The sequence below is a fragment of the Anomalospiza imberbis genome, chromosome 2, assembly GCF_031753505.1.
Source record: "Anomalospiza imberbis isolate Cuckoo-Finch-1a 21T00152 chromosome 2, ASM3175350v1, whole genome shotgun sequence".
Lineage (NCBI taxonomy): Eukaryota > Metazoa > Chordata > Aves > Passeriformes > Viduidae > Anomalospiza > Anomalospiza imberbis.
In genome coordinates this window covers 37,814,253-37,827,225 of record NC_089682.1, presented here as the reverse complement: position 1 = coordinate 37,827,225, position 12,973 = coordinate 37,814,253, and positions in this window count along the sequence as shown.

Genomic DNA, 12,973 nt, shown 5'->3' with positions numbered 1-12,973 from the left:
ACCTCCAAATATAGAATAATGGATTAGATAGTCTGTTTCAATCTGGCTTTTTCCTATGATCCTTTGTTCAGAGTGGACCAGATGTCTGCTGTTTTGTTAAGAATTAACATTGTAATTGTTTAAAAAAATATATCCAGCATACCAAGGTGTGGCACAGGTGTATTTTAACTGCTCTGCTGTGAGTTCCTCTAATTTATGACTAGGACTCTGGATGTTCAGCCAGGTTTCTTGGTGTTGTTTTGAGGATGCCTTTTTGTGTTGATTTCGTTTGGCTGTTCTTTTTTTTTTTTTTTTTTTAAGGCTACATGCTCACTGTATTAAAAAGAAAAGGGAGGGAAAAATTATTAAAAGCTGCAATTACTAAAGCATCAGATAAACACTTCTATGTGTTTGTGCAGGTTTTGGCTAGAGTAGAGTTAATTTGCTTCACAGTAGCTGGTACGGGGCTGTGTTTTGGGTTTGTTCTGAAATGACTGTGGATAATATAGACATGTTTTTGTGGTTGCTGAGCAGGCCTTGCTCAGAGCCAAGACCTTTTCTGCCTCTCACACCACCCCACCAGTGAGTGGCACAAGGAGCTGGGAGAGGACACAGCCAGGACAGATGGCCAGAATTTACTCCAGGAATATTTCAGACCATATGACATCATGCTCAGGATATAAAGTGGGGAAAAAAGAGGAAGAGAGGGGACATGTGGAATGATTTGTATTCCTAAGTCACTGTTATGTGTGATGGAGCCCTGCTTTCCTGGAGATGGCTGAACAGCTGCCCAAACATGGAAAGCAGTAAATCCATTCCTTGTTTTGCTCTGCTTGTGTGTGCAGCTTCTACTTTCCCTATTAAAATGTCTTTATCTCAATACATGAATTTTCTATCTTTCACCCTTCTGCTTCCCCACTGGTGGGGGAATGTGGTGCTTAGTTGACAGCTGGCCTTAAACCATTACAGAGTTGTCACACACAGGTCCATGAGAGAATTCTGCTGGTAACAGGGGACAGCTTCTATAGCTCCAAGGTGAGTCTTTCCCAAGGAAAAAGATAAAGAAGGAAACCTTACACGGTACAATAAGCATGTGTAGGTGTTAATAACCATTATTCATTAAACATCTGAAAAGAGGAGATCGACTTCTCTGTAAGATTGAAAAAGGTGAAAACTCCTGTGGAAAGGCAGGCACTCAGAAAAGGAAGAAAAATACTAAGTTTATATCACCTCTCAATCATACACTCACAGTTCTCCAACAGCAGGGAAAACTTTTAACTCTCCCATTTTAGTCCTACCTTGCTTTTTTTACCTGTACTCTTGGTCACTTCCACTTTCAGTACAAAAACTATAATATGAGTGGATGTACAAAAAATAATACTTAGAAATTCCCCTTAATGCTCTGAGCGCAATTTTCATCTGATAGGCTGACCTCAAGCAGCAGATTTGTATCATTTTATTGTCTTTTTGTCTGATGGGTTGAACAGGAAAAAAAAAATTGTACACAAAATACAGAAGAAAAATCTAAACTAATATCTTTTTTTTCTGGTACATTACAAACTCTCTTCTTCTAGACTTTAGTTTTTAAGAACTTATTTTTAAAAGACAAAGAGAAAGGCTTTCATATACAACCTAATTTTGTGGTTCTCTTAACTTCTAAATATTTCGCTTTGCTAATCCAGTGAATTCTTAATTTACATCTAATAAGCCAAAAGAGTGAAAATATTTACTGCAATTTTTACTAATTGTTTAAATGCCTATTTGATATATTATGACAAAAGAAATACCACTGTAGCTCAGTAGGGTACATTTTTGCTCAGTGGTGGCTAAATCTTCCCTAATTGGCATATCAGTTTTGAGAAATAAATATAATACTGTAGAAACAGAAGGAAACACAAGAAAAACAGTAACAATACAGAAGGAATCATCTCAAAACTAAAACTGTCATCACTCTGTAATTTTTAACTCATCAGTGATTTTATGTCTTTAAAAAGAACTTTTATATACTAAATAGCTGTTGTTGTTTAATTTATGCTACTCAAAGTCTGTATTTATCACAATGAAATTAGGTTCATGCTTGAAGTTTCAAATGCCAGGCAGGGAAGTATAAGTAATACAGATCAATATATACTTTATGATCATTTAATCATATGTAAAACATACATAGGCAGGTCAAAAATATATACCATGGAGCTCTTTTTCTGTCATAACAAAGTGTAATTTACATTTCTAATTCACTTTGAACATCACAGGCTTTATTGGTAAAGTACGATCTCCAAAACATGATGTTACAAAAAAGGAAAGATAGTTCCACACGAGTTGTTCAACACACAGTAGTATAAATAATGCAGTAATACTTTCTCACACTGAATAGATTCTTTGGTGATTAGAGGAATAATAAGTAAGGCTTACCTTCTTGATAGATATGACAGCCACTATTATATCACTAATTCAGAATGAGGTTTATGAAGATACTTTTTGATACTGCCTCAGTTGAAAATTCTCTCTATTATCAGTAAGATCCTTCTCCTCATCCCTCTAGAACACAGAAACAAAACCAGACCTTGAAACAACTCCCTGCAACTTCCTGCAAATCTATTCTTCCACTTCCTTTATATCTCTTTAAAGAAAAAATTATGCACCTTAAGAAAAAAATAAAAGTATTAAGACTGTGATATAGAAACCTTCACCCAAAAATGAAAGAAAATGAAGATTTTATGGGATTTTTCAGAGTTGACAACACTGTACTTAATTTCATGCGAACAACCTTGAGATCCTCTATAGAGAAGGCAATTTAGGGAGATACAAAGTGAAGTTGTATCTGTAGTTGCCATCACCTGACATTCAAAGCCCAGTTATATTTGCAGGTCTGAAGAGATTCCTGTGGTTTCTTGTAAGAGCCTTATGTCCATGCCTCTCAAAAATGCAATATAATTTCTGTGAAAGCAGTTCTTACCTGCTACCACCTTCTGCTGAGGTCCTCTCTGGAAAGCACCAACTCAGAATCCTTGCAGACTCCGGAATTCAGATTTGGCATCTATTTTCTTCTACATGGGAAAAGTCTGGGCTCCTGCTGAAACCTCCATCCTGTAATCATAAAGGGATGTAGACATCACTGCTCTCTCCCTGAGTTTGAAACTGCTGAGGGCTAGGAAAGGGAAGTTCCTGTATTTCACAAAAGGTAGGTTTCTTAATTTCACCTGATGAGGGACATTTTGTTTTCTTGACAATGCACCTGCCAACTGAAAATCATTAGAAAAAATATTAAAAACCCAACCAACAGTGTGAAAAAAGTACACTATTTTGAAAAGGAAAAAAAATACAGAAGTGATAATTGGCAGATGAGCACTAGACCATATTTTGGTTTTTTATTCCAGTCAGAACTGAATACAGATATGCCCCATCCATCTGCTGCTGGCTGTGTATTATCCTTGTGAGCTTCAATGAGTGTCTCTGGTATCTCAATGTCAGTGAATCCCTGGTGCACCATAGCATTCTGCTGTCTTACCTGGGTTCTGAGGTCTTCCGAGGTAAACTGCTAAGAAACCCCTATGGATCAGAGCTGACTTCAGAGCTTCTCTGAGTGACAATCTAATGTCTGGTCCAATGCAGAATATAAATCTGAATAATTTCTACTCTGCTTTGGGTTTGATTATTGATGAGTGGGAACATAAAATCCTGATTTGAAGGAATGTACATTCTAAGGAAAAGGAGGTCATAACAGGAAAACTTGAAAAGATAAGACAGAATCTTTTATCTGAGAAGAAGAATCAATGAGATTGAGGTACTGTACCAAAGAGTTTATAGCATGGATGAGCTAGAAAACATTGAACTATCACTTTTTTCCCCTTTAAAAATTATTAGGGGAAAAGAGCAAAAATGAAAATGCAATTAAAATTTACTTCTCTCCAAATTACTCCTACTAAGATTATGTCTTACAGAAATTGTTGTGGTTTCATTACACAAAATGTGTGACCTCAGCATATTATTTTAAAAGACTCTTGCACAAAAGTCTTGGAATAGCATAACCCTTTTTCTAGAACATCTTCTTCTCAGTAATTCCTAGGGTTTGGTTCTTTATCCAGAAACATTCTCCTCCAAGAATTAGTGTTTACTGTTTCACAGCACTTTCCCTTTTGGTCCTGGGGAAAAGAGAGTTTTGCCACGTCTGATTTTTCAATCTCGTATTTCCAGTAATTAATACAGGCATTAGAAATGCCACACGGGCTCACACCTTTCCTCTTGAAAAATGTTTAACAAGTAACTGTCTGGAAATTCCCTTGCTTATTTGTCTACTTTGTATAGTTTTTACTTCCAAAACAAGAAATCATGTCTAGCTTTTGGAGGAATATTACAACTACTTAATTCTGTTGCTGGAGCAGTCTGAATGCTTTCAGTTTTGTAAACAGAAATCTTTATGTTTTTCTGTTTATTCTGTATGAAGCATTGATTTGCAGATGCATTTTTAATCTGTTACTTCAAACAAACCTTTCTGCTAGAGCACACCTTTTTGCCCACTTGGACAACAGCCAAAGTCAAATCCAAAAATTCCAGTTTAAAATTCCTTTAAACTGACAAGTGTATTGGAGTATCTAAAACAGCCATGGCCAGACTAGCTGTATATCAGTAAATCTTCTAAAAGTTAAATACAGCAGAAGAAAAAGCAGCTAAAACAAACTTATTACAAGTTTCAGTGGTTTTTCCCTCTTGGTCACCCTCTTGAGTTTTAATGGAACCTAATATACAACATACAGGACTAAGCAAGCAGCACTGGCTCATTCTGGCAAGTGCTTTTCAGCTGAAGAATCCTAAGCCTTTTTAGTTATCAGAAAATCCTAAGAAAGCCTAGAGAAGCTGAAGGACAATGTCTTTGGATCAGGGGTTCTCATTTGCACAGGTGCTTGTGCCAGGACAAAGTCTTTCAGATTTTGAGACTTGTTGAGACATTAATGACTACAGATTACAGAGACTGCCAGTCCTATTTTACTTTGTCATTTTTGTTTGGGTTTTTTTTTCCTATTATAAAGAACTTCAAAAAAGGTGCCGCTTTGGCATATTCTTAATTCTGTGCTCCTCATTTGAATCTTTGTTACTAAACAAAAAGTGTGTTCATTTTGGTTTTCCTTTCATCTGAATTTTCTGGATGCTGAAGCCTCATGTCTGGATGCTTCCCAATTTATAATTATCTGAAAAGATACTAAATCAATAAAAAATAATTAGGTTCAAGTGAATGAAATCTACCTATATAATTTATACAAAGCTGTCACTTTATTTTTGTATGAAATTGGACAATTGCAATATTATTATTTTTTTAATGATTTTTGGTGAAGAACTATGTCAGGGCATATAGGTGCACAGGGCAGCTACAGAAATTGTGGTATATTGGTTTTGTTTTGGTGTTTTTCTTGCCTGGGTTTTTTAATTAAAAAGACCCAAATCCATTCAAATTTAAGTGGGGTTATCTATCTTTGTGACAGACTTAGGGGGCAATTCTAAATTGGAAACGGCATTCTAGATCCTGGGGATATCTCAATTTTTTTTTTTTCTTTTAAATCTGGGCAGGGAAGAGATTCCAACAATAAATGGTGAAGATTTTTAAGGTATCAGAACAATATAGCAGTAAATTATCTGATTCAAAGTACAGAGGTATTTTTAAATAATTTAATCTACAAATAATTTTTATTGATGATTAGAAATTTTCCTTCATAAGTAATAGTAGGGAAAACCAGGGAGATGAGTTTGACATGGAGAAGTAAATGGACTTTTTCATCTACTGACTTATCACTGAAATATTTTGGATACTGAAGAGACCGTAGAGCTTGACAGATTCATGGGAAGGACAGCAAGACCTTATTTAGCTTATTCATAGAACAGCAGTCTGTGAACAAATATAAAAACAAGCAACTGAGAATAATCAGATTATGCCTGGAATCAGTCCATAAAAAGATAAATCATGAAACATTACAAGTATACCTCAAGAAAAAATATTTCTCAGTCTGCAGGTGCTACAACTCAGACTTCACTCATTCACTTTACTGGATGCTTGCCCAAGCCAAGTACATGAAGCTGTTGTTGATCCTGGAATTGCAGTAGAAAACTAATTTATTCCCAAAATTTTTTCTTTCCACATATTTGTAAAAATTAATGTCTGATATACACCGGGGAATTTTCCTTTGTGTGGTAAAGTGTGCAGACAGCCTGAAGTGGTCCATGAAGAAAATGAAGAGTTATATTTCAGATCAGATAGTATTAAGTGTCATGCAATTTCTGGAGAATACGTGACAGAGAAAATGTGCAGAAAGCCTGGGAAGGCTGACAATAAGGAAAGCAGTGGTGGAAATAGTAAGACAAGTGATGCATAACCAACATCCAAGGGAATCAATGCTTCTTAAAAACCTGTACTTCCTCCCTCCTCTCTGTCACAGAGCTTTGTTTCCTAAATTTGGAGAAGCATTGCTTGACACATGGCAGTAATGTAAATTACTGATACTTCTTTCTACCTGGCTGCTTGATACAGATTTTACAGAGGATGAAGCTAAAAATCTCACCAGGGAGAAATCGCTTCATTTTTTCTGAAAAGTAACATATTCAGAACTCAGGAGCTGAATGTGAAAAAAATATACACAGCACTTCCCTGCAGGTCCCCTTTGCTGTGGTTACTATTAGCAAGGATCCACTGAGAATAAATTGTTGAATTAGAAGCATGAATGTTCACTTAATAAGAAAATGATGGAATTTTGTTAGTATGGCAATATATTTGTGTTGCTGCTGATACAAGAGTATGTGTCAGGGTTTCTTTATCAGCCATCTTCTAAAGGATTTAAATTTTACATGCATGATTAAACTAAAGGAAAAAAATTGCTTTGTGACAAACTTTATTCTAAAACTTCTAGTCAGGAGCTGATTGATTTGATTCTAATGGAGAAATATAAGATGCATATTAATATTAAAAAATAAATAAGAAACCAGAGCTCAGCAGGGTTTTTTTTCCCCTCTTCATTCCATCTTTGGATTTTTAAATATCTAAATAATATCAGTACTAATCCAATAACCATAAAAAAATATTCAGAGCACCAAGTGACTATGTAAAGCACTAGTTTTCATGCACTGGTTAACCCTGGGGAGAATCATCTCTGAAAAGTTATAATGGAATTTGGTATAATTTGTATGCGGATGTCTAAATCCTTAATAAGTGGTCATGAACAGGGATTTAGGTGTTTAAATTACAGCAAATTGCAATCAAATTTTTAATCTGTGTTTAATTGCATCTAAAATATTACATCTGCAAACCCATAGTCCAAATTTAAATTTAAAATTAGTATTTTCAGCAGCTTAGAACACAGAATAAGATTCACTGTTCAGTACTCTAAGTATCTAGTCTAGCCAGATCCTGTAGAGGGTCTCCATTTAAAGTAAGTTTAAATAATGAGGGAGGCAGTTATATGTATGTCATACCAGGGAAAGAATTCCAGTGACAACAGTGGGTTTGTAACACAGTTAAATCATGAATAAGTATCAAAAAATGTACACTTAGGTTATAAAGGGTTCATCAGTAAAGCCAAACAAAAGCAAAACTGCTTCATGATTTTAACCTTAACTTGCAAAATTTCAAACAGTGACAAATAAGCAGCTGAGCACTTTCTGCAGAATGACCATATTACAGAAGGATCACAGCACCAATCTGAGAGCCTCAGGTTCCAACACAGCCTCTACTGGCTATCTATACTCTACATAATTAGGACTAACCACACTTCCAGGATTTGGAATAGACTATTGTCAAAAACAGTGCAGTATTTTTTATATGCAGGACTCCAGTACAGAGCTCCTAAGAACACCCACATGAGGGACAGGGAAGTTCTGATGATCACTAACTGGACAGAGCAGTAACTTACACGTCACATATCTGGAGATCATCAATGCTGTTTTGAACCAGATATCAGTAGCAAAAAATATCAATAGTGAATCTAAATCTATACACAAATATATTGTGTCTATATATAAATATTCTATACATACTACAAATATATAGATATGTATTTTGTATATATTTGTGTATGTATGTATTTGCATATATATTTCATACATATACAATATTTAATACATACATATATATAAAGCACACATAGGTACATTGCCTCGTCTTGAATACTTTATGCACTACACATACACAGAACAAATACTGAATATCAATTCAGCAGGATTCTGTAACATCCACAGGAAGAAGGAAATGCAGAAGACTCTGTGGGCTACAAGAAGCCATTATTTTTTTGAATAGCTTCTGTCATTCCTGTCATATTTTTTCCTCCAACTTTTAAGAAAGTTTGACATCACTTCGAGGTGGCTTTGAGGACAGAGAATTAGGAAGAAGGTTCTTGCAAGTGTAACCTGGCAAACATAGGTTTGCAGTTGAAGAAAGGAATAGAATATTCAGTAGATGCTCCAAGTCAAGAGCAATGGAGTGAGGCTACCGAGCTGGGAAGGAAATGTTCCTTGAAGTTTTGTGTTGAATTACCCTGACACTGGAGGGGTAGGTCACCAACAGGAAAATTATTTGAGATGGGAGAGCAAAACCAGCATTAATTATGACAATGCTCTAGGACTACATGTAGTCCAGGACTGGTAAGCTGATTTTAGTTTAGAAATTATATTTAGGACATGAATAATAAGGCAGCAGGATTTTTAGATTAAGAAAATGCCTTTGGTTGGTTTAGACAGATCATCTGTCTATTTAATGCTTTATTAAAAACTTGATCCTTTTCAAGGCCTTACTGCCAATTAGTGTCAATTAACATAAATTTAATCAGCCTTCCTCTGCTCCCAGTATAATGCCGTAAAAGCAGTGTAGTTCTGGCAATTTCAGTGTGATTTATACCAGCGTAAATGGGAAAAGAATGAGCCTTAATAGGTGTGCATTTAAGTGCATGTTCTTAAACCACAGTTTGTAATGTGCCCCAGCCCAGGTAACTAAATTCCTGTGGGGCACATTTATGATCATAAACTAGACTTTTACTTTAAGTTAATCCAAACAATTAGGTTCTCTGGCAGAGCCTTGGAGGCAACTCTGAAGAGGTAATATTATACAGCAGCTTTAATTACGAGTAAACTAGATCACAGAATTGCATTAGTAATTCTGAACATAACTTAGCTTGGTTAAAGTATCCAATCATGTTTCATAAGATATAAGAAAAGAGAAATCAGCATGGATATTAGACTAGTGTTGCGAGCATGGCAAGCCTGACTGGAGATTTGGAAGATGAGGTGCTTACAAAATAGATAATCATGAAATCTAAAAATTTTATACTGGAGGATTGAAATGGAAAAAAAAATGTCAATAGAAAACCTTGGTAAACATCAATTAAACTGCTTTTAATGCAAATATATTTACCTCACAACATTTAAAATGTGTGTCTAAAGAGTAAAATATATATTTTTTAACACCTGTTTTAGCAAATCTCAGTTCATATAAAATTCTTCTTTGTCTTTTTCATGTATTCCTCAGAATATCACAAGGATTGCATGAAATGCACCACAGAATTAGGCATCAATTAACAAAAATCTATCCCTAAATATGCCTCATTAAATGACACCAATCTCTGAAAAAGGTACCTTAAAATACCAGAGAGTGAGCAACACGAAGTCAAACATCTATATAAAAACATATATAAAGTAAATATGTCTAAAAGAAAGATTAACTATAAAAACATACAAAGAAAGAAGTGGTTGCAACAATCAGGAATTCAAAATTAGGAACAGCAAGGACTGAACTGACCCACAACATCACAGATTTTACAATCTCTGAAAAGGCACTTTCATACGGCTTTTGGGTAAATATATATGTGTCTATATATTTACACACACATCAACCTGGCACCTGTTGAAAGACATTTAAGAATATGAACTTGTTTTCAGTATGTCCTCTTCACCCTTCATTGCAGCAGCTGGAAACTGCATTATGAACAGGATGGTGTCAGAAAGGCTGGTGGCATGGTTAAATCAGTTTTATCCTGCCTTGCAATATTGGATTATGCTCCAAAGCCTCCTTCAAAATATGTGTGTAATGCTGGGCAAAGCAATAAAAATCAAACCTTTTTTTTCCCCCATAGGTGTTCACAAACTATGTGCTTGAATACATACTTTGAGGCATCTTGATACAATCTAAAAAGCCAACTACAATTGAACCCTATGGAATGTCTGCTTTCAGCATGCAAAATATAGAGTACTCTGACATCACAAATCTAGATGCCCCAAATAATGGACAAATCCTTAACGAACAGCCATTTCCTATGTAGCTCAGAGTTTTTCAGTGCAGGTACATCCATTATTATCTATGTAGCATCCTTGTATTTTGAAAAAATTGCTAGAGAAGAGACACAAGAAAAATAAGACTCTATCTCTTTGTATCCATTATTAAGTAGATTGAGGCTGAAAAGTAAATGAAAATGGTATATGACATAAATATCATAAGAGTATGATATTTATATTATTCATAAAAGTGAATGGGACCACATGCATAATATTGAGTACCGTGAACATACAGCCAAAACAAAGAGGACAGAACAAGTGTCATGCTTCTAACTTATTAATTAGGATCACTTGACATTTCAGCTTTGGCATTTATTTATCAAATTCTGAAAGTATTAACTTCTCAATAAAGTAAATCTGGTTAAGCCTGGGAAATTCTAAAATTAAAAACCTATCTCATTTTTTTTTGTTACCAATTTGAAGGCTCAGAACCTCACAAATAAGAGACTATTCTTACCTTGGTAATTGGTAACAACAACAGCCAGGAGCACAACAACTGTCAGCAGAGGGAAGAGACAAATATTTTCTAATAGAAATTAAGATATTTCTAGCACATCAAAGAAATGTGAAGATTCAGTAATTCCTGTATTAATCCCAGGTTATGATTGGTATAAGTTTAAAGTCACTCCCAATTTTTTCCTCATGGAAAGCTGTTGGAAGTGAAGTTTTACAATAAATTTAGAAACCCCAGGTTCTTTCCAGCAATCTTCCTTAATAAAACACACAATAAATTGAAGAAAATTTATTAGAAAGATTCCAGAAGATCTTTCCTTGACAGACCTACAATTTTGCAGAAAACTAAAATACTTCACATGGGGTTTCACTGAAGCTACAGTTCAGATACTTAAAACTCATATTCTTCATGAAGGACTAAGCTTTACTGAGAGGATTATCTATAACAATTAAAGTAGGAAAGTTTCAAGCGTAATTGTAACTTATACTGGCAGTACCACCAGTCCTTGCTATAGTCACCAAATTTTACAAAAAGCTCCACTCCTATTCAAAAGCATAAATGAAAGATCCAGGTTCCAAGAATTACCTAAAATTAATCAACATTTTATGGCTGCTACACTCAAATATTTGACAGTGAGCATCTAGAGGCGATGGAATTCTTTTGTTGGCTGTATAAACCTAAGAAGAAAATAAATTAATTTAAATTTACACAGCTGTAACAGAGTAAAGAGAAACAAGATTATGCCCTTTCAAAGACAGAATGAAATGAAATACAGTCTGAGACAGGTATCTGCAGAGTGCATCAGAAAAAGGGGTTGTTTAGCAACACTAATGGGAAAATATTAGATGGCTAAAAAGAGACCAGACTTGTGAAAGAACTGGCCAAGTTACAAAAGCAGTTCAGACATTCCAGTGATCTCTCAGGGTCTGGCCTCACATCCTTAGGTGTTGCCAAGTGATTTTCTTTTTGTGCCGTTGTGATTTGAAAAGGACAAAATTTTTCAAGTACACTCATGATTTACCAGTAGTTTAGCCTTAATCAAGCTGTCCTGCATACAAAATACTTCCCTCTGGTTCAGCCACAGAAAGAAAAAAAAAAAAAAAAAAAAACCAAAAAAAAAGCTGATATAGTGAAAAACAGAGAATGATCACTGCTATAATTTACCCCTTGTCCAGAGACAAGTAGTCTCTATTAGTATTCAACTTATTTATTAAGATGTTTGTTTTCTTTCGGTCTCTAATACCTTAGGGGATCATAAAAGTAACTAGTTCAAGTCCTACTGCTTTATTACTTTTTGTCCAATTTTCTTTACTAAACTCGTTACTAAATGCAAAATTCCACTAAATTTTAAGATAATTAAAATATAAGTGTTCTTTCAAGATATTTTATCATCAATTCATTGTTTTGGTAAAAATGGTCACCTCAATGTAGTGAAGAAGGACAAGCATTTTCTCTTTTAACCTCCAACCTAAAATATATATTAAAAATGTTAAATATAAAATCATGTATTATGTTTTATTGTTTTCTTCTAAGTCTGAACATCAAGTTTTGGGATTTTTTTTTAGTAATTCATATTACTCACCCTCAAAAAAGCCCAGTAACCTGTTTTCTAATAGGTTTATGGAGTAGTGGGCAAGCATGAAAAACCAGGCAGTCTTTGAACAAGTCTCAAACAGTCATGAGATTGACAGCAAAATTTCCAAGTGGAAACCCTTATTTATTACCTTAATTCTGTGTGGCCTTGGCAGCTGCACAGCTCAGGAAGGTTTCATAAAGTAGAGCAATCAGAATATTTTTGGAATGCAGTTGATAGCATTATTAACAAGCTTACTAGGTCTGTTTTCTACACCCACTGCCAAATCAATTTGTAGTAGAGTCATGACTGTAACCAATTTCTTACAGTTAACAACTAATCCTGAATGAATCAGAACAACACAGCCCATTAAATTCCTAATTATACATATGTACATACATTTAAATAGGCCTAGATGTAGCCCATATTTTCACTGTATTGAAGTAGGGGGAAGACACTGAGTGATGTTAAGGCTGTGCATGAGCCCTGCTCAGGTTTGCAGGATTAGTTTAGAAAGCTTGAAATGTTTCTTCTTTTATGGCCTCTGATTCTCACATCTATTTTTATTAAATATGCAGCTCTGTCAAGCCTCTGACATGCAGCTCAGGTAGATATATTATAAAAATCACAGGGTAAAATCAGGACTCCTTGGCTAACTGACTACA